Genomic DNA, 23,674 nt, shown 5'->3' with positions numbered 1-23,674 from the left:
CCGGAGTTCACCCAGACTCACGTCCATCAAGTTGGTGATGCCATCCAGCCATCTCATCCTCTGTCGTCCCCTTCTCCTCCTGCCTCCAATCCCTCCCATCATCAGAGTCTTTTCCAATGAGTCAACTCTTCGAATGAGGTGGCCAAAGTACTGGAGTTTCAGCTTTAGCATCAGTCCTTCCAAAGAACACCCAGGACTGATTTCCTTTAGGATGGACTGGTTGGATCTCCTTGCAGTCCAAGGGACTCTCAAGAGTCTTCTCCAACACCACAGTTCAAAAGCATCAATTCTTCGGCGCTCAGCCTTCTTCACAGTCCAACTCCCCCATCCATACATGACTACTGGAAAAACCATAGCCTTGACTGGATGGACCTTTGTTGGCAAAGTAATGTCTCTGCTTTTGAATATGCTATCTAGGTTGGTCACAACTTTCCTTCCAAGGAGTAAGCATCTTCTAATTTCATGGCTGCAATCACCATCTGCAGTGATTTTGAAGCCCCCCAAAATAAAGTCTGACATTGTTTCCACTGTTTCCCCATCTATTTCCCATGAAGTGATGGGACCAGATGCCATGATCTTCGTTTTCTGAATGTTAAGCTTTAAGCCAACTTTTTCATTCTCCTCTTTCATTGTCATCAAGAGGCTTTTTAGTTCCTCTTCACTTTCTGCCATAAGGGTGGTGTCATCTGCATATCTGAGGTTATTGATATTTCTCCTGGCAATCTTGATTCCAGCTTAAGAGAGTTTAGGAATAGGCTATTTCTTTTTTTTGGCGGCACCCCCACAGCATGTGGGATTTTAATTCCCCCATCACCTATTGAACCCATGCCCCCTGCATTGGAAGCACAGTGTTAACCACCAGACCACTAGGGAAGTCCCCTTCAATGTTTTCTTTAAAGCATTTTTTGAAAAGTTTATCCATTTTTGTCTCAGTGTTATAGAGAAAGCAATGGTCTTGATCTCTGCGAGGCAGCAGTGAGCACTGGTGTGAAGCGAGATCTTAATGCCCTGCCCAGGAACTGACATTGGGAAGCCTGGATGAGAACCAGGGATCCCAGCCACCAGACCAGCAAGGGCTAGAGGCTACAAGCTATTTTCCTCTGGATCTTTGCCCCCAGTGAAAAATGCATTTATCAGGGAGGCAGACACTGTAAATGCAGGTACAAAGTTTATTACTAGAAACATAGCACAACAACAAGTGGGAGAGCAGACAGATAAACAACGTGTTTAGTTAGGACAGAAGCAAGGCAGAGACGCATCCCTGGAGAGAAAGGGTGTGGGCGTCCCCCCCAGTAAGGAAAAGTACAATAAAGAGGTGGTTAAGTCATTCACATAGATCAGTTCTTCTGGGTCTTTGTCTCCCTTCAGGCCAAGTATCTGGTTTCTTTTTCCACACCTGACCTACCCTGGTACACCCCACTGGTTCGCATGCACCCGTCAGCCAAGATGGATCTTGAAGTGAAGGCTTCTGGGAGGAGCAAGACTCATTATGGCCTGGCATTATCCTTTGACTTTTGACCCACAAGGAGTCTTTCTGTGCATGTGTAGTGTCTCCCTTGCCCCAAAAAGGGGGAAACAGAGATCTCTTAAGCCTTTATTCAAACAGAGCTTTGCCCCCTCTTTGTCCTTGCCATGCCTATTTCCTCAAGGTGTTTACAAGAGATGAGCACTGGCTATTTACCGTTTCTGTTGTTACTTCCATTTCAGAGGGCGAACAGGAGGCTGATTGTAAATGCCTTAACTGCAGCCCACCTATCTCTTTCAGAAAATGCTAACGGTTGTAAGTATCCAGCATGAAATCCACTTCTTCATGCCCCATTAAATGCAAACAGGAGGCCAGTTGTAAATGTACAACCTGGAGCCCATCTATCTCCTACCTCAGTCTATACCAACTATCTACAGGAAGTTGGAAGAATCAGTTTGAAAAAGCAGATTTCATCCTCCCTGTTTAGGCTCATACAGTGGAAATTACACTGGCTGTTATTCCATATACTCTAGTGATTTTGTTTGGACATCATGCGGAATAATTTTCTTTCTCTCATGTGCTTTAGCTGAAAATCCAAATTCCCTGAACATGATTATCTACTGCAGAAGGCCCAGATTGGTGGATGTTTTCTGCAGATATATTTTCTTTAGCCTGTACATGTGTGTGTGTGTGTTCATACATTTAATTTTAATTTTTTTGCAATATTTAAAAATTGAGGTTTTTTTCACATAAACATTTCTATGTCCACATTTTCATGTGTCAAGAATGAAAACACTGGTTGGTCTTGCACTCCTGCATGGCCATGATGAGCTGAAGTAGAACAGTGACCCCCAACCACAGGACTTGCTCTCTCATTACCTGCCTATAGGCATTTAAAGTTGCAACTCCTGATCTAATGAGTGAATTGGAACTGACTTGAGGGAAGGCTTCACAGTGGCATCCCATTGTACTTGGAATAAATCCAAGAATACATCCAGGTCCATGCCATGACCTAAAAAACCCTGCACGGTCTGGTCCCTGCCCCCTCCTCCCCCTGACTCACTCCACCGTCTTTTTGCTGCCCTTCAGATCTGTCAAACACACCCCAGCTCAGGCCTTGGCTATTTCCTCTGCACCTCTATTTCCCCTCAGAGAATCACATGGCTCAGTTCTTAACTTTATTCATGTCTCAGCTCAAATATCACCCCTTGGAGAAGGCAATGGCACCCCACTCCAGTACTCTTGCCTGGAAAATCCCATGGATGGAGGAGCCTGGTAGGCTGCAGTCCATGGGGTCGATAAGAGTCGGACACGACAGAGCAACTTGACTTTCACTTTTCACTTTCATGCATTGGAGGAAGAAATGTCAACCCACTCCAGTGTTCTTGCCTGGAGAATCCCATGGACAGAGGAGCCTGGTGGGCTGCCGTCTATGGGGTCGCACAGAGTCAGACACGACTGAAAGCGACTTAGCAGCAGCAGCAGCAGCAGAGAGGATTTTCCTGGCTGTCCCAACTAAAGTAGCACTTCTTACAACTCTATTTGGGCTTCCCAGGTGGCAATAGTGGTAAAGAACCTGACTGCTAATGCAGGAGACGTAAGAGATGTGGGTCTGATCCCTGCATCAGGAATATCCCCTGAAGGAGAGCATGGAAACCCACTCCAGTATTCTTGGCTGGAGAATCTCATGGACAGGAGTCTGGTGGGCTAAAGAGTCAGACACAATGGAAGCAACTAAGCATGCTCATGACTCTATTTGGGTAGAACAGTGAGTCTGAGTGAACTCCGGGAGTTGGTGATGGACAGGGAGGCCTGGCGTGCTGTGATTCGTGGGGTCGAAAAGAGTCGGACACGACTGAGCGACTGATCTGATCTGATCTGTCTATCTGAAATTTTATCTATTTGTTAGATTGCTGTCTGTCTTACAGCAATAAGTAAAAATATCTTCCACACTATTTATTCCATTTTATTTGTGTCTATAGCTCTCCAATGCTTTTTAAATGCTCTGTTCGTCCATGTTTGTCTCAATGTTATAGAGAAAGAATGGTCTATTCCAACCATCTATAGCCTAACAGAGAATCACTTTGTAAAAGTGGATTCTGTCTTCCCTGATTAGACTCATACAGTGGAAATTGTACTGGCTGATATTCCACATCCTCTACTAACTTTGTTCGGATATCATGTGGAATTTTCCTTCTCTCAGAACCCAGATATGAGTTCCATGAGGATGAATATTCTTCTCTTTTTCTTTTTCACTTCTGTACCCCAGCAGCTGCATCACTGCCTGGCACTTATATATTGTCAAATAAATAGACGCCTGAATGGTGGCTTTTTTTTTTTTTTTTTACTCAAATAATTGGTCTCATGGACCAATTATTCCAAAAGGAATAATTTTCCTTTTCAGAGAAAGGAGGGAGTTGAATTCATCAACTCTAACATCACTTCTAACTTGAGCCTTTTGTTCTTCTCACCATCATCCTCATAGCAATTTGCAGGTTTCAATCTAGCCTCCCTGTCCTCTTGGGAAACATCCCAAAATGCCCATTTTACAGACATAGAGAGAAATGTGAATAATATCATTCCCAGTGGGAAAAAGGAAGACAGGCAGCTTCACATGCAAAGGAGGAGATCTGAGGCTGACATGTCCCCCAGAGAGGTGAGATGGAGGTAGAATGAGAAAGTCATCAGCATCCTCATCAAGATACAGACAAGCTCCCATGGTCTGTAGGGGAGTATACAGGTGAACTAGAGATGAGCTGCCTGACTCCATTCTAGAAGCTCCAGTGGCTACAGGCTACTAGAACCTCTTCAGATCCAGACATGCCAGATGAATTAATGGATGGAGAAAGGGATAAAAGTAGATTTTACCTTAAGCCAAAACTGTTCAAGGGTGTGGGCTAGTGCTGACTTGTTCTTGCCCCAGGTTCAGATCCGACCTATTCAGTATAGGAGCCACCAGCTAGATGTAGTTATTTAAGTTAAATTAATCAAAATTAAAGTGTAGAAACTGGTTCCTCAATTGCACTAGCTACATTTCAAGTGCTAACAGCCACATGGAGCTATTGGCTACCCATTAGGCAGAACTAATCATAGAACATTGCATTTAAGTGCTCTTGAGCAGTTCTTACTAGAAGCAGCCAAGCACCTGGCTTCCCACTATCTGACCTTATATCCCAGTTGCTTTTCACTGAAATTCCCACATTCTCCCTTTCTTGCTGAAAGCATTCACAATCTATGAGAACATGACCATTAAACAAAATGGAGTCAGTGAAGTTCTGAGAAACAGCCCAGGACTCGCGGCAACTTTTCACAGTTTTTTGAAATGGCTGCCCAGCACCCCAGTTCCATCCCGGACTCACTTCTTCGGAACTACTATGGACTCCAGGGCACCTATGTGTCGTGGGAGCCCAGGTCTTTCCCTGTGGCTTCCCACTGTTCCCAAGGGCCTGATCATTACTCAACAATGTTCCGCTGAGCATCACAAATCACTCTTTATCTTTAAAAAAAAAGAAAAAAGCAGACTCACTGGAGTTACTCCAGTTCACTTTTTTTCTTGGAATTCATGACTTCTTTTGATGTTTATCAACACATCACGACTAGCGTGCTTGCCAAGATCGTGTCTAGGCTTTGGTGATGTATCATCTCCCCATAGCTTATTGCAGGAACTTCCCACCTCTCTCGGGGTCCAAAAGATCCTTGAGCAGCCTGAGTTGGCAGGATGCCAGGAAACAAGGCCTCTGCTCTCAGCTCAACATCTTACTCATGAGCCTTTGAGAGTTAGTGTATCTTGGGGAAGGATTCCAGGAAGATGTGTGGCTTTGGAATAACTACAAAGGTCAGCTAAGTAAGTTAAATAAGTCGGGAAACCGTGATTATGGCCAACACTAGACAAGGTGATGAAGTTGAGGTGTTTATCGTTGGCTTCTCTTCAAACTCCCCCAAGAAACTTCTCTTTTATTTTTCCCTTTTGTCCCCTTGCTTCAAGCTTGTCCAGGACTCTATCCTGCCTGCTCACTCCTTCAGGGCAGTAACTTTGAGACTGTTTATCTGTTTTTCTCTCCCATGGAAATTTAATTGGTTAAGATCAACAAGCTTAAACAAGTTAACTTGCTTAAAGATAGGAACCCTTTTCCTGGTTCCAAAGATGGGCTTCAGAGGGCAGTGAAGACTAAGATACTACAATTGTGTGTGTGTTTTTATGGAACAGTGAATGATAGTGTTAGTCATTTAGTTGTGTCCGACTCTTTGCAACCCCATGGACTGTAGCCCACTAGTCTCCTCTGTCCATGGAATTCTCCAGGCAAGAATATTGAAGTGGGTAGCCATTCCCTTCTCCAGGGGATCTTCCCAGCCCAGAGACTGAACCCTGGTCTGCACTGCAGGTAGATTCTTTACCATCTGAGCCACCAGGAAAGCCCTTGAAGTATGAAAGTGAAAGTCACTCAGTCATGTCCGACTCTCTGAGACACTTTTGTCACCCAACAAAGAGCCTTGGATTTCATCAGGTTCTAAAAATATGTCCACGATCTCAAAAAAGGTTGAAGCCACTGCTGGTGAATATTATAAGTTGATCATTGCAGGGGGGGTTCTTCTCAGGTAATGTTTGCTTTTAACCACAGTGTGAAGGAGAAACCATCCTCTGATAAATATCTCTGCCTCAGGAAATAATAATAGGGAAGTTTTAGGGCCAGAGGCAAGAGAGGTCAGAAAGCCCCTTCAGAGCAGGAAGCAACCTCTTACTGCCTTTGGGGTCATGTGCAACCATCTCCACTTAGGGTCAAGGGAAGCTTCTCTAGGTTGCATTGCTTTTCTCGGAATACAAAACCTTTCCACTCTCTGTAAAGAAAATATATGTTTTCTCCCACGGTAAGCGGGAGTAGGAATAAATTGAAAGACTGGGATTGACACACACATGCTACTATGTATAAAATAGATAACTAATAAGGACCTACTGTACAGCACAAGGAGCTCTGCTCAATACTCTGCAATAGCCTATATGGGAAAAGAATCTTAAAGAGTGGATGGATGTATAACTGATTCCCTTTGCTGTACACCTGAAACTAACACAACACTGTAAATCAAGTATACTCCAATTTAAAAACTGTAATGTATGTTTGCTTTAGAAATTTCTAAAAAAACGAATCAGCTTAAGAGGTTACAGGTGAATTCTGTGACATGGTGGCGGGGCATGCAGAGGGACCAGGACACAGTTTTGTCCCCACTCTACCATTCATTTGCTGAGCAAACCGCTGAGAATGCTTAGCCTCTCTCAGCCTCAGTTTTCTCATTTCTAAAAAAAATCTGTGCAACCCTCTCCAGTCCTGTGATTCTAAGAAAGATGCCAAAAGTCTACTTTCAATAAAAATTTTGTACTGCCCTTTATTGAGCTGGAGCAGTTGTTTTTAATAGCTGGATGGTGGGGGCGGGGGGGAGTTGGGAGGGGATATCCAACCAAACACTAAGTTGTTTTCTTCCTTTTTAGTATGTTAGCATCTTGTCCGAAGGAGCAAAACCTGCTCTTGAAAGCTTCAAAACAGTTTGTGGTGGGATTGCAATTTTTGTCTCCGAAAGATTAATTGGAAACAAACTCTAAGGAAGAAAATTCAAAGCCCATTTCTATGCTTCCTGCCTTTCAGATCTTCTAACATGTAAATGGACCATTACAAAGAGGATTAGTCATTAGAATGGTCTGCGTGAAGACCAGCATTCAGCGTCCCTTTCCTCCTCGCCAGAGTCCTGAGTGACCAGCATCCTAATGGCTTTCTTTTCAGTTTGCAGGAGGATGAGCCGCATACTAACTCCAGATCCTGTGTCCTCAACTTTAATTAACAACAGTCTTAACAAACCGGAGGCTCTTCCCCACCTTCAGATTGTCCCTTAAGTCAGAACAAAAAGTGGCAGTGGTGGACACTCCAGATATCCACACTCGGGAAATACAATTATTGTTTTTTTTAATTTAAGGATGCTGCTTTTGAACCCTGGATTCTTGTTGGCCCTTCCCATATTTGCTTCTGTTCTATTTCTTATCTGTTTCACCTTTTTATACTTAAGTACTAGGCTAGAGGGTTTTGTTTTCCTGGCAAATTTCCCTAGATGACTGCAGTTTTCTGATTGCTTAATTCTCCCCATCACTGGTCTTTCCCCCTTCTTTTCTTCTTCTGATACACAGACACCTCCTTACTTAGCAATCTCAGGTTTTCTAGCATGTCTGAGAACCAGGAGGCATGCCAGCAGCACCATTGAATAGACAAGGTCTTAATACTAAAGCTGTGATATGTTAACCTTCACTCAAACCAGTTTCCTTTCACATTACATATAATTCTATCTGCTGGGGAGAGGGGGCGGGGAAGCAACATCAATTTAAGTGTGTGGTGGAAAGGAAGGGCAGGGCAGGCATCGGAGAGAAGAAGTCTTCAACCACTAGCCTATCAGGCAATGAGATAGGAAAGAGAAGGCAGTGAAAAAGAAATAAAAGGAGTATCAAAGGATCTTTGCAATCTAGAATATTTAATAGTGAGGTAAAAGAATCATTTACCTCAGTGGTAACTAATCTGAACAGCAGCATGTCTGGAATAGGAGTTCAATTCAGTCACTCAGTAGGGTCTGACTCTTTCTGACCCCATGGACTGCAGCACACCAGGCTTCCATGTCCACCACCAACTCCCAGAGCTTGCTCAAACTCATGTCTATCAAGTCGGTGATGCCATCCAACCATCTCATCCTCTGTTGTTCTCTTTTCCTCCCACCTTCAATCTTTCCCAGCATCAGGGTCTTCTCCAATGAGTCAGTTCTTTGCATCAGGAGGCCAAAGTATTGGAGCTTCAGCTTCAGCATCAGTCCTTCCAATGAATAGTCAGGACTGATTTCCTTTAGGTTTGGCTGCATCTCCTTGCAGTCCAAGGGACTCTCAAGAGTCTTCCCCAACACCACAGTTCAAAAGCATCAATTCTTTGGTGCTTAGCTTTCTTTATAGTCCAACTCTCACATCCATACATGACTACTGGAAAAACCATAGCTTTGACTAGGCAGACCTTTGTTGGCAAAGTAATGTCTCTGCTTTTTAATAAGCTATCTAGGTTGGTCATAGCTTTCCTTCCAAGGATTAAGCATCTTTTGATTTCACGGCTGCAGTCACTATCTGCAGTGATTTTGGAGCCCCCCAAAATAAAGTCTCTCACTGTTTCCATTGTTTCCCCTTCTATTTGCCATGAAGTGATGGGACCAGATGCCATGATCTTAGTTTTTTCAATGTTCAGTTTCAAGCCAACTTTTTCACTCTCCTCTTTCACTTTCATCAAGAGGCTCTTTAGTTCTTCTTCGCTTTTTGCCGTAAGGGTGGTGTCATATGCATATCTGAGGTTATTAATATTTCTCCCAGCAATCTTGATTCCAGCTTGGGCTTCATCTAGCCCAGCATTTTTCATGATGTACTGTGCATATAAGTTAAATAAACGGGGTGACAACATACAGTCTTGAAGTACTCCTTTTCCAATTTGGAACCAGTCTGTTGTTCCATGTCCACTTCTTGACCTGCATACAGGTTTCTCAGGAGGCAGGTAAGGTGGTATTCACATCTTTTTAAGAATTGTCCACAGTTTGTTGTGATCCACACAGTCAAAGGCTTTGGCATAGTCAATAAATTCATAATTCAATAAACAATAATTCAAGAAAATTAGAGATAGCAAGGGAACATTTCATGCAAGGATGGGCTCAATAAAGGACAGAAATGTTATGGACCTAAAAGAAGCAAAAGATATTAAGAAAAGGTGGCAAGAATACACAGAAGAACTATACGAAGATCTTCATGACCCAGGTAACCATGATCATTCACCTAGAGCCAGACATCCTCGAATTCAAAGTCAAGTGGGCCTTAGGAAGCATCACTATGAACAAAGCTAGTGGAGATGATGGAATTCCAGTTGAGCTATTTCAAATCCTAAAAGATGATGTTGTGAAAGTGTTGCACTCAATATGCCAGCAAATTTGCAAAACTCATCAGTGGCCACAGGACTGGAAAAGGTCAATTTTTATTCCAATCCCAAAGAAAGGCAATGCCAAAGAATGCTCAAACTACAGCACAGTTGCACTCATCTCACACGCTAGTAGAGTAATGCTCAAAATTCTCCAAGCCAGGCTTCAACAGTATGTGAACTGTGAACTTCTAGATGTTCAAGCTGGTTTTAGAAAAACACAGGAACCAGAGATCAAATTGCCAACATCTGTTGTATCATAGAAAAAGCAAGAGAGTTTCAGAAAAACATCCATTTCTGCTTTATTGACTATGCTAAAGCCTTTGACTATGTGGAATGGGAATAGAATGGATTATCAATTTAGCTTGGAAATGGGACAAATAACAAACTGATTGAGAAGACCTATTTCACTTAAGTTTCCCATAACCACTCTTCCTTTTAAACTTTGGTATAATAGCTGAGTGAATGACTATTGAGTATAATTTTGCCATTCTCTTGCACTTGGGTGTGGCCAATGGGACATGCGTAGACATGATATGGATAACACCCAGGTTATGCCCTTCTTTGAAAGAAAGACTCATGCTTTCCATTTTCCTCATCAGGTGGCTTGGATTAGAAGCTGTACCCAGAGTTGGGACAGACAGTCACATATTAAGGATGGCAGAGCAATAAGAAAGAGTCTGGGTCACTGACACAGTAGAGCCACCACATCATCCTATACTGCTTATGTTTACTCAGTTTGGGGATTTTTGTTTGTGACTATTTATGTGTTTGTTTCGTTTTGTTTAAAATCCCTTGAAGGCTTTTCTAAAAATATTTATTTTTATTTATTTATTTATCTGGCTATGCCTAGTCTCAGTTGCAGCACTCAGATCTACAATCTTCGTGCAGCATCCAGTATTTTTAGTTGCAGCCTGTGGGGTCTGAATGTTGAGTTTTAATCCAACTTTTTCACTCTCCTCTTTAACTTTCATCAAGAGGCTCTTTAGTTCTTTGCTTTCTGCCATAAGGGTGGTGTCATCTGCATATCTGAGGTTATTGATATTTCTCCCAGCAATCTTGATTCCAGCTTGGGCTTCATCCAGCCTGGAATTTTGCATGATGTACTCTGCTTATAAGTTAAATAAGCAGGGTGACAATATACAGCCTTGACATACTCCTTTCCCAATTTGGACCTAGTCTGTTGTTCCATGTCCACTGCTTGACCTGCATACAGATTTCTCAGGAGGCAAGTAGAGTGGTCTGCTATTTCCCATCTCTTTCAGAATTTTCCATAGTTTGTTGCAATCCACACAGTTAAAGGCTTTGGTGTAGTCAATAAAGCAGAAGTAGATTGTTTCTGGAACTCTCGTGCTTTTTTGATGATCCAATGGATGGTGGTAATTTGATCTCTGATTCATCATAAGTTCACGGCATTTGGTCCCATCACTTCATGGCAAATAGATGGGGAAATAATGGAAACAGTGAGAGACTTTATTTTTATTTTTGGGAGCTCCAAAATCACTGCAGATGTTGAAATTAAAAGATGTTTGCTCCATGGAAGAAAAGCTATGACCAACCTAGACAGCGTATTAAAAAGCAGAGACATTACTTTGCCAACAAAACTCCATCTAGTCAAAGCCATGATTTTTCCAGTAGTCATGTATGGATGTGAGAGTTGGACTGTGAAGAAAGCTGAGCACCAAAGAATTGATGCTTTTGAACTGTGGTGTTGGAGAAGATTCTTGAGAGTCCCCTGGACTGCAAGGAAATCAAACCAATCCATCCAAAGGAAATCAGTCCTGAATGTTCATTGGAAGGACTGATGTTGAAACTGAAGCTCCAATACTTTGGCCACCTGATGCGAAGAGTTGACTCATTGGAAAAGACTCTGATGCTGGAGGGGATTGGGGGCAGGAGGAGAAGGGGACAACAGAGGATGAGATGGCTGGATGGCATTACCGACTCGATGGACATGGTTGAGTAAGCTCTGGGAGTTGGTGATGGACAGGGAAGTCTGGTGTGCTGCAGTCCATGGGGTCATAAAGATTCAGACATGACTGAATGACTGAACTGAACTGAACCGTGGGGTCTAATTCCCCGACCAGAAATTGAATCCCAGCCTCCTGCGTTGGAAGTGTGGAGTCTTAGCCACTGCACCACCAGAAAAGTCCTCTTTGCTCAATTTTTTGATCAGGATATAAGTTTGCTTTGTTTATGCTACTGATATTTTGTTTTTTAGCAGCAAAATCTACTTCCTAGCTAATAAGCTAACAAAACTTCTAACTTGGGATACAATTTGGGGGTCCCACTGATTATATCCCCAAATTTCACTTTTCCTTCTCTCCTTTGGCAGTGGCCATGTGATGAAATGATAAAAGTATGACTGGAAGCTCAATCTTGGCTCCTGCTGCTGCTAAGTCATTTCAGTCGTGTCCGACTCTGTGCAACCCCATAGACAGCAGCCCACCAGGCTCCCCCATCCCTGGGATTCTCCAGTAAGAACACTGGAGTGGGTTGCCATTTCCTTCTCCAATGCATAAAAGTGAAAAGTGAAAGTGAGGTCGCTCAGTCGTGTCTGACTCTTAGCGACCCCATGGACTACAGCCCACCAGGCTCCTCCATCCGTGGGATTTTCCAGGCAAGAGTACTGGAGTGGGGTGCCATTGCCTTCTCCAACCTTGGCTCCACTAATTACTAAATTTTTGTTACAAAATGAGAATTCTAAGAGTTAATATTTAATAATGCTTCTGCATCGTGCTTGTTTATGTACATTATCTCATTTAACTCTCACAACAACCTTATGTGGTAGGTACTGATACTATTCTAATCTTGGAGATCCAGTTAAGAATCTTTCTGGAAATCTTTCAGATGATGAGATGCAAAGTAGGGATTTGGACCAAAAGTTTCATGAGGGCCAGGAACACTTAACCACCTCCCTTTGCACGAAACTTTCTGCCTTGGTGAGAGTTTCAAGGCTGAAATACAGCACCAAGAACATAACTGTGTCTTTACAAACTGAGGTTACTACTGAACTTGCTGATGGTGTCCTGACCAAGTCTGCCTCTCAGAGCTGAAACAATGCATTACCTGTTGACCTCGTCATTTTGATTGAAACAATCTTCCTTTAGTCAAGATAGCTAAAAGTCTTTGATTAAATTACAATAAATCACTTCTAGTTAACCAAGGAAATTTCCTTTCTCCTCCTTTTCCAAATTTATTTTTAGTCAAAATCACAGTCCTACGTCTCTCCAAGGCCACCATCCATTAATGATTACTCTGAGTCATAAGGAAAAGTTGATGTTCTGTTCAAAATGCTTTGGAAGGCAAGGAAGGTACGCCAACAACAAACCCACATGCTGAGAGAGGGCTCCCCTCGCCCCGATGTAGGAAAGAGACAAAAGCCAGCCCTCTGCCCTTCCCTTTCTCACACAGGAGGGAAGAAGAAGAAATAGACACCGCTTGGTGCCCAACATGAGCCTCTGGCACTTGAGTCCTGTCAAAGCTCAGGAAGGGAAAAATTTAAAAGAAACACAAGTGTGAGAGGAAGGAGGAGAAAGAGGGGAAGAGAGAGGAGGAAGGAAAGTAGGTGATCCACAAGGATATTTTTCTAAGACGGGTAAAGGGAAAATCAGGTTCTGCTTTACTCTTTCGGACTCATTCTGCTCCCACCTCACACTGTGAATGGGCTAAAGGCAGGCGAGGCAACGCCATGTGGGAGCCCCCTGAAAACCACCAGATCTGGCCCTTCTCTACCTGACCTAGACAGCAGCAATCTTCATCCCGCAGTGGGAGAAAAATGCATTGTCCTGTCTCACAGATAAAGAAGTAGAATCTTGAAGATGACAACTTATTCAAGATATACGAGTATTAAGTGAGATTTTCTTTTAAAATTTTTTTTGGAGTATAGTTGATAGACCTGAGATTTTAAACCCAATGTTTTCAGATGCTAGAATGGACTAAAAAAAAAAGGCAAGACAAAAATACATAGTATTAATCTGATATGGAGCTCCAGCATTCTTCTTAGATTACTTCCTCTATTAGCTATCTAACAGAGAGTCTTTCTTTTTTCCATTCAACATCTATTAAGCACCAACTATGTCCAGCTGTTAAGATATAAGAACATGATTCCTCCTAACATCAGATTCACAGACTGATGGAGAAGGCGAAGATGAGCCATATAAGGGTAGTAAAGTGTTAAGAATGTTACAAGCACTACAACAAGACTACCTGCAGGATAAAGTAACAACAGAGATGGTTACCAGTCATGGAGTGCTGGCTTTGAGCTAGGCACAGTGATGAGAGCTTTGTCTGTGGTATTAGAGAAGTGAGACCAAAGAAAGGGGAAACGATTTTACTGAGGGTGGGGTTAGCATGCCAGATTTAGCAAATGAAAATACAGAATCTGCAGTTAAATTTGAATTTCAGACACAAACAAACACTTTTCTGGTATAAGTACGTCTCACGCAATATTTGAGATATACTAAAACATTGATCATCATTTACCTGAAATTCAAATTTAATGAGGAGTCCTGTATTTTATCTGGCAATTTTAGGTGAGGAAACTAAGAGAGCCGTAGAGTATGTTTCACAGAGAAGGTGAGTCTTGAAGATAAGTGGTTTTTCTCCAGATAAAGAGTAGAATGGAGGGAAGGAAAAGAGAGGAACAAGGACTATTGAATCTCTAACCTTAGATGAATCATAGCCATGAGAAAAAAGAAAGACCAATAGCATTTCATAGGGATGTGTTAAGCCATTATCATTTCAAAATCATTCCTTTTTTGGAAATAAGTGGAAAATAAATTAAAACATAGTTACTTTGTAATTATAAGATCTCTCATTGAGTTAGATGGAAGTGAAAGTGAAAGTCACTCAGTTGTGTCCGACTCTTTGCAACCCCATGGACAGTCCATGGAATTCTCCAGGCCAGAATACTGGAGTGGGTATGTAGCGTTTCCCTTCTCCAGGGGATCTTCCCAACTCAGGGATCAAACCCAGGTGTCTTGCATTACAGGCGGACTCTGTACCAGCTAAACCACAAAGGAATAGGCGGAGGTGGAAATAAATAGGTCAGGTGAAAAAGCTCATGGTTGCCAAGCAACTAATTCACGATGTATGCTTCTCCTCTTCAAGGGTAATGGGGGTGCTGTGCTTTAAAGGAATACCTTCTACCCCCTCAAAGAAAAGATCAGAGTGGAAAAGAGTAGGTAGAATAGTGGAATAGCAGTTTTCTCACTCTCCCATGCCTGGCCAGGTGACATGAGCTGAAGTGTTTCCCCCTGTCAGTTTCAGCTTCCTCCTCTATGAAATCATAACCCTCCTCCCCCAACTGATATCTAAGGCCACCTCCAGAGCTCACAATGATCCAGTTTTAAGTAGTGAGGCTAAGTCATGTCAGCTCTCAGTACAACCACATGAGGAGGCAGCTTGGTTCTCCAGCCTTCCTGACAATTCTACAAGCTCCCAATATTTCTCCAGAAAATAAACTCTTGCTCTTTTTACCTGGTGTTGGTCTCTGCTGCTTTCAATCAAAGAATCAAGGAACTTCAGATCACTGCGGGGTGAGGGAAGAGAGGTAGGAAGGTTAACTACATTTTTGAAACTCAGGGTTAAACAAAGCCACACTGTATTCTTTGCTGAAGTACTTCTCAGAGCCTTTAACATGGTTGTGTCTTTGTGACCCTCCAAAAGAGAATATAGTAAATATTTGGAGTTGCAAAAACCATCTGTATCATAGACTCTTTTTGCTGTTTGGTTAGAGCAATTTGGAAGACCAGTAGCCTGCGGTTCCTGACCCCTGAGGCTTTTTCACTTTTATCATTGTGTTACACGTATGTAAAGTCTGACCTACCAGCCAATTTTAGGATCTTAGGTGAAGAAACTAAATCTCCCAGTTCTTCTTCACTCCCATGAAGTACCAGGCACAAGCAGATGACTACAGTAAAGCAAAATTGTACTTTACACTCATTGCGAACCAGCCATCCCATAACTGCAGATCACAGAACGCTCTTTTTGAGGCCGAGAGAGCTGACCCACGTCACTTTGCCAAAAAGCAATTTTCCTGATTACTTTCTGCCTGCCTGGGATTCCTGTGGTTTCCACTGGTAAGGTGATCCCTCACTTCCTTACATTGTTACTCTCGCACTGCCATTGCCTCCGCTGTGTCACGGGACCCGGGAAGGGCTGCCTGTCTAGAAGATAGAGGACGCGTGCTCCAGGCGTGGCCAAATGTTGATTATTAGGGCTGGTTCAGCAGCAACTCCGTTAGCAAATTGTGTTATCAGTGATTCGGCTGCTAGCATAAAAGGCACTCTGTTCAACCCAGTTTTACTTGATTCAAAGTTTTTATCCAACATGTCCCAAAGCCATACCACATGCTAGGCTTTTTCATATCATCTCAAGCTTTCTGTTTAAGTTCTTACCCTATATAATTGTATTTTAAGTCTTTATGAACTTCTGGGGTATACAAGCTCCTCTAGTATATTGTCTAGAAAACAGGGACATTGATCTAAAAGAACTGTGGATTCTTATTCATCCAAGTGACTCCTGGGTATCTCTGGCAGGAACTCCTCGACATTCTGTGTTTGAACAACAAAAACAGATGTGCAAAAAATGCAGGCCACGAAGGCTTCAGCTTATAAGAAAAACTGGAAAAAAATATTTATAATAAAAATTGATCTAAAGTTTGGGCTAGAAGTTATTATTATTTCCTAGAGACTTTCTTCAATAAAGAAAATTCATTTAATGCAAAATTTCTGTTGACTAAAAAGAGGAGAATGCATTCTACTCTGTAGCGTTAATGACTAAGCAGCTTGCTAAGGGTGTTACATGTGTATATTACATGCACATTTTGATGGGGGGGCAGCATGCCACACAGCACATGAAATCTTAGTTCCCGGACCAGGGGTCGAACCTACATCCCCTGCATTGGAAGGCAGATTCTCAAACACCGGACCACCAGGGAAATTACATGCACATTTTTATTTGTAAAATAGGCATTATAAGAGAGCTACTTTATTATTATCCTCATTTTACAGGGGAAGAAATTAAGACAGAAGAGCTTACAAAGCTTGCCCAAGGTCATACAGTTAGCAAGAAGCAAAGTTAGGATTTAATACAGGACTGTCTGACTCCAGTGCTTACTATGCCCATGACTACTGCACTATATTCCTAATAGTGTGGCTGAGACACTGACACAACAAGACCTCCCAGGACAGGTGGAGTTCCTAAGTTCATGTGCCTCTGGCTAAGAGCAGTTGCATCTGTTCAACCCTCTTCTGTCCACCTCTGCCCACAACCCTAAGCTGCACAAATTACTATCATTTTCCAAATGCTCCTGACATGGAAAATGATGGGAAGCATTCACTTAGTCACTTAGGGAGTCACTTTCTGATTAAAAGGTCAAAGTCCAGACTTCTCTGGTGGTCCAGTGGCTAAGACTCTGAAATCCCAATGCAGGGGGCGAGAATTCGATCCTTGCTCAGGGAACTGGATTCCACAAGCTGCACCTAAAAGTCCTGCATGCTGCAACAAAGGTCAGAGATCCCACATGCCACAGCTAAGACCCAGTGCAACCAAATAAATAAATAAATATTAAAAAGACTCTGTGACAATGAACAGCTGTAAAGACATGTTTCCAAAAGGGGACATGAGGTATCTTAATCATAAGAATGAAAGAAACCAATTATTTAATGTCTATAACATACCACGAACTTGCACATCTACTGAATCAAAAATCCATGCCCTCTTCTCTTCCATTTTACAGAAAACACACTGGATCTCAAAAGAGCTAAGTGACTTGTCCAAGGTCAAACAGCTGGTAAGTGGCAAAGCTGGGCTGCAAATCTCTATTTTCTGATTCCAAATCCAGTGCTCCTTTTTCTACACTTGGCTCCTGATAGTGAATTTGAACTTGCTCCAGACAGAGAATCCCAAATCCAGAATCCAGAGTCCCGGTGGGGCTCTGCTTATTTATCTGATTAATGAGCATATGAAAACTAGAGGATTGCAAGGTCCCTCCTGGCTCCATCCTTCTGTGACTGTTTCTGAGAAATGATGAAATGAAGTGGAAAAGGAAACTCAGGTAGACAACTTTATGCTCCTGGCTTGTCCAAGTTCCTTGGGGTATGAGGTCAGAGGGAGTTGCCCAGATTAATTTAAGCGAGAAGAGCATGACAAAATACGAGCACAAAAGGCTTTCGATGCTGACAGTACAGCAGCCTGACTTAACAAAGATTCTCTCCCACTGCAAATGCATATAAATACATATTTTACAACTTTAAAACTCATAGCCTGAAAGCAAGCCAAAACACTTCCCAGGTTCCAGAAACAAAAAGGAAATTCAAAACCAGAGATGCAAGATTCAGCTGACACACGAGGGACCAGGAAAGAACCAGACCGGGATACAGGCCCCACAGTAAATTTGGCCTGAAGGCAGTTCAGGCTGGAACTGAGATTTCTGCTTGAAACTAAGCTCTCGAAAATCCTTCCTGAATGTGAAAGGAGAACTAAAATCAGTCTACTGCCCAGAGAAGCAACAAGAAAGTAATTGCTATCTGTTCTGGGCTCTGGGTGGGGGAAAAAATGCATTCTATGAATAGTCCCAAACCCAGTCTAGGTATGGGGCATGGGAATTTAAGCTAGCTATGTGAAGGAAATAGCAATCCACTCCAGCACTCTTGCCTGGAAAAATCCCACGGACGGAGGAGCCTGATAGGCTACAGTCCATGGGGTCGCAGAGAGTCGGACGCGACTGAGCGACTTCACTTTCACTGTCTTTCTATGTGTTAAAAGAATCTTAAGTATGAAATTAATATAATTGCTAGTCTATGACCCATGGGAAACCACAGGAACCTGGAAAGAAGTAAATCCAAGACAGTTTTACAGGGAATTATCCACAATCCAGGGGACATGGGACCCTCACAAGAAGAAAAGTAAAAGCTGACAGTAAAATGATTACCAACTGTGTTATGAAAAAGTCCCTGGGAAGAACATTAGCTGATATAACACATGGAAAAATAATCAGTCCAAGAACTAGACATAATGGAATAATAATCTGAAAGACACAACAAAATAAGTCTGTTTAAATTGAGGGGACCAAGGGAGATATAGTAAAAGTTAAGCAGGTAGGACTTCTAAAAATTTAAGTGAACAACTTCAATAACCAAAAAGAACTTCTAGAATTGAAAAGTATTATCATTAAAAATTTTAAATCAAATAGCAGATTCAGTTCAGTTCAGTTCAGTCGCTCAGTCGTGTCCAACTCTTTTCAACCCCATGAATTGCAGCATGCCAGGCCTTCCTGTCCATCACCAACTCCTGGAGTTCACTCAGACTCACATCCATCGAGTCAGTGATGCCATCCAGCCATCTCATCCTCTGTCATCCCCTTCTCCTCCTGCCCCCAATCCCTCCCAGCATCAGAGTCTTTTCCAATGAGTCAACTCTTTGCATGAGGTGGCCAAAGTACTGGAGTTTCAGCTTTAGCATCATTCCTTCCAAAGAACACCCAGGGCTGATGTCCTTCAGAATGGACTGGTTGGATCTCCTTGCAGTCCAAGGGACTCTCAAGAGTCTTCTCCAACACCACACTTCAAAAGCATCAATTCTTCGGCGCTCAGCCTTCTTCACAGTCCAACTCTCACATCCATACATGACCACTGGAATAACCATAGCCTTGACTAGATGGACCTTTGTTGGCAAAGTAATGTTTCTGCTTTTGAATATGCTATCTAGGTTGGTCATAACTTATAGCAGATTAGATACACTTAAAAATAACAGGTCAACTAGTAGATTGACTTGAGAAAATCATCTAGAATGACATGCAAAAAGATAATATAGAAAATATAAATGATAGTTTAAGAGACACTGTGGGAAATGGAGTTGACTGGTATATTTAGAATTTTAAATCTAAATCAAGTATAAAGTCCAGAAGAGAATGGAGGGAAGAGAGTTAGAAGAAACTCAAAGAAATAATGGTGAGAATTTTCCAGAATTTAAGAAGTATGAACAAATGACGAAGAGAGAAATAAGTAAGCATTGATTTAAAACAACAATAAAAGAGCTAATATGGAAGAGCTAAAACAAGTTAAATTATAACACTGAAGAACAATAACATGAATAACAGGGGAGGTATTTTATGCTTTTGTATTTAGGGGAGGGAAAACAAAGAAATATTAAAAGGTAATGAAATATGCATGATAAAAAATTTACTATAATCAATAAAATCATCTGAAACATAAGGAATACTTTCAAGTCAATAGAGGAAAGTGGAGGAATAGTGTAATAAAAACAGTATAATAAAAGGAAGACAAAAAGAAAATAGAAAGAAGGAAGGAGGAAAGGAGAATAAGGAGGAGGAGAGGCACAAGGGCAAGAAGTTATGGGTCCCCTTACAGAATCCAATAAGTCAACTCTTCACATGAGGTGGCCAAAGTACTGGAGTTTCAGCTTTAGCATCATTTCCTCCAAAGAAATCCCAGGGCTGATCTCCTTCAGAATGGACTGGTTGGATCTCCTTGCAGTCCAAGGGACTCTCAAGAGTCTTCTCCAACACCACAGTTCAAAAGCATCAATTCTTTGGCACTCAGCCTTCTTCACAGTCCAACTCTCACATCCATACATGACCACAGGAAAAACCATAGCCTTGACTAGACGAACCTTTGTTGGCAAAGTAATGTCTCTGCTTTTGAATATGCTATCTAGGTTGGTCATAACTTTCCTTCCAAGGAGTAAGCGTCTTTTAATTTCATGGCTGCAGTCACCATCTGTAGTGATTTTGGAGCCCAGAAAAATAAAGTCTGACACTGTTTCCACTCTTTCCCCATCTATTTCCCATGAAGTGATGGGGCCGGATGCCATGATCTTCATTTTCTGAATGTTGAGCTTTAAGCCAACTTTTTCACTCTCCACTCTCACTTTCATCAAGAGGCTTTTGAGTTCCTCTTCACTTTCTGCCATAAGGGTGGTGTCATCTGCATATCTGAGGTTATTGATATTTCTCCCGGCAATCTTGATTTCAGTTTGTGTTTCTTCCAGTCCAGCGTTTCTCATGATGTACTCTGCATAGAAGTTAAATAAACAGTGACAATATACAGCCTTGACGAACTCCTTTTCCTATTTGGAACGTCTGTTGGTCCATGTCCAGTTCTAACTGTTGCTTCCTGACCTGCATACAAATTTTCAAGAGGCAGATCAGGTGGTCTGGTATTCCCATCTCCTTCAGAATTTTCCACAGTTTATTGTGATCCACACAGTCAAAGGCTTTGGCATAGTCAATAAAGCAGAAATAGATGTTTTTCTGGAACTCTCTTGCTTTTTCCATGATCCAGTGGATGTTGGCAATTTGATCTCTGGTTTCTCTGCCTTTTCTAAAACCAGCTTGAACATCAGGAAGTTCACGGTTCACATATTGCTGAAGCCTGGCTTGGAGAATTTTAAGCATTACTTTACTAGCGTGTGAGATGAGTGCAATTGTGCGGTGGTTTGAGCATTCTTTGGCATTGCCTTTCTTTGGGATTGGAATGAAAACTGACCTTTTCCAGTCCTGTGGCCACTGCTGAGTTTTCCAAATTTGCTGGCATATTGAGTGCAGCACTTTCACAGCATCATCTTTCAGGATTTGGAATAGCTCAACTGGAATTCCATCACCTCCACTAGCTTTGTTCGTAGTGATGCTTTCTAAGGCCCACTTGACTTCACATTCCAGGATGTCTGGCTCTAGGTCAGTGATCACACCATCGTGATTATCTGGGTTGTGAAGATCTTTTTTGTACAGTTCTTCTGTGTATTCTTGCCATCTCTTCTTAATATCTTCTGCTTCTGTTAGGTCCATACCATTTCTGTCCTTTATTGAGCTCATCTTTGCATGAAATGTTCCTTTGGTATCTCTGATTTTCTTGAAGAGATCCCTAGTCTTTCCCATTCTGTTGTTTTCCTCTATTTCTTTGCATTGATCGCTGAAGAAAGCTTTCTTATCTCTTCTTGCTATTCTTTGGAACTCTGCATTCACATGTTTATGTCTTTCCTTTTCTCCTTTGCTTTTCGCTTCTCTTCTTTTCACAGCTATTTGTAAAGCCTCCCCAGACAGCCATTTTGCTTTTTTGCATTTCTTTTCTATGGGAATGGTCTTGATCCCTGTCTCCTGTACAATGTCACAAACCTCTTTCCATAGTTCATCAGGCACTCTATCTATCAGATCTAGGCCCTTAAATCTATTTCTCACTTCTACTGTATAATCATAAGGGATTTGATTTAGGTCATACCTGAATGGTCTAGTGGTTTTCCCTACTTTCTTCAATTTAAGTCTGAATCTGGCAATAAGGAGTTCATGATCTGAGCCACAGTCAGTTCCTGGTCTTGTTTTTGCTGACTGTATACAGCTTCTCCATCTTTGGCTGCAAAGAATATAATCAATCTGATTTCAGTGTTGACCATCTGGTGATGTCCATGTATAGAGTCTTCTCTTGTGTTGTTGGAAGAGGGTGTTTGTTATGACCAGTGCATTTTCTTGGCAAAACTCTATTAGTCTTTGCCCTGCTTCATTCCGTATTCCAAGGCCAAATTTGCCTGTTACTCCAGGTGTTTCTTGACTTCCTACTTTTGCATTCCAGTCCCCTATAATGAAAAGGACATCTTTTTTGGGTGTTAGTTCTAAAAGGTCTTGTAGGTCTTCATAGAACCGTTCAACTTCAGCTTCTTCAGCGTTACTGGTTGGGGTATAGACTTGGATTGCTGTGATATTGAATGGTTTGCCTTGGAAACAAACAGAGATCATTCTGTCGTTTTTGAGATTGCATCCAAGTACTGCATTTTGGACTCTTTTGTTGACCATGATGGCCACTCCATTTCTTCTGAGGGATTCCTGCCTGCAGTAGTAGCTATAATGGTCATCTGAATTAAATTCACCCATTCCAGTCCATTTCAGTTCGCTAGATTCCTAGAATGTCGACATTCACTCTTGCCATCTCTTGTCTGACCACTTCCAATTTGCCTTGATTCATAGACCTGACATTCCAGGTTCCTATGCAATATTGCTCTTTACAGCATCGGACCTTGCTTCTATCACCAGTCACATCCACAGCTGGGTATTGTTTTTTCTTTGGCTCCATCCCTTCATTCTTTCTGGAGTTATTTCTCCACTGATCTCCAGTAGCATATTGGGCCCCTACTGACCTGGGGAGTTTCTCTTTCAGTATCCTATCATTTTGCCTTTTCATAGTGTTCATGGGGTTAAGGCAAGAATACTGAAGTGGTTTGCCATTCCCCTCTCCAGTGGACCACATTCTGTCAAATCTCTCCACCATGACCTGCCCGTCGTGCGTTGCCCCAGGGGCATGGCTTAGTTTCATTGAGTTAGACAAGGCTGTGGTCCTAGTGTTATTAGCTTGACTAGTTTTCTGTGAGTATGGTTTCAGTGTGTTTGTCCTCTGATGCCCTCTTGCAACACCTACCGTCTTACTTGGGTTTCTCTTACCTTGGGCGTGGGGTATCTCTTCATGGCTGCTCCAGCAAAGCGCAGCCATTGCTCCTTACCTTGGACGAGGGGTATCTCCTCAGCGCCGCCCTTCGTGACCTTCAATGTGGGATGGCTCCTCTAGGCCCTCCTGCGCCCGCGCAGCCACGGCTCCTTGGACGTGGGGTTGGTCCTCCCGGACACCGCCCCTGGCCTCGGTCCTGCGGCTGCTCCTCCCCGCTGCCTCCCTTGGCCTCGGGCTTAGGGGCATGGGGTAGCTTCTCCCGCCCGTCACCCCTGGCCTCAGGCTTGGGGCGTGGGGTAGGTCCTCCCGGCCGCCCCCCCCACCCCCCGACCTCTGACGCAGGGTAGCTCCTCTTGGCCGTTCCTGCGCGGTCGCAGTCTAGTACTCTCGGCCGCTGCCCCTGACCTCGGACGTGGGGTAACTCCTCTTGGCCGCCGCCCTTCAGGCACGGGGTCCTCCCGGCTTCTGCCCCTGACCTCAGACGTGGGGTGGCTCCTCTCGGCCGCGCTATGGCGCGCCATGTCGCAGCCGCCTGCGCTATGGCGCGCCGCTGGGAGGGATTGGGGGCAGGAGGAGAAGGGGACGACAGAGAATGAGATGGCTGGATGGCATCACTGACTCGATGGACGTGAGTCTGAGTGAACTCCGGGAGTTGGTGATGGACAGGGAGGCCTAGAGTGCTGCGATTCATGGGGTCGCAAAGAGTCGGACACGACTGAGCAACTGATCTGATCTGATCTGATCTACAGAATCCAATTCTGAATTCTTCTCAGTCCCTGTTG

Source organism: Bos indicus x Bos taurus, chromosome 20 (assembly GCF_003369695.1).
Source record: "Bos indicus x Bos taurus breed Angus x Brahman F1 hybrid chromosome 20, Bos_hybrid_MaternalHap_v2.0, whole genome shotgun sequence".
Classification (NCBI taxonomy): domain Eukaryota; kingdom Metazoa; phylum Chordata; class Mammalia; order Artiodactyla; family Bovidae; genus Bos; species Bos indicus x Bos taurus.
The sequence above is the reverse complement of the archived record's forward strand: the minus strand, read 5'-3'. Positions refer to the sequence as shown.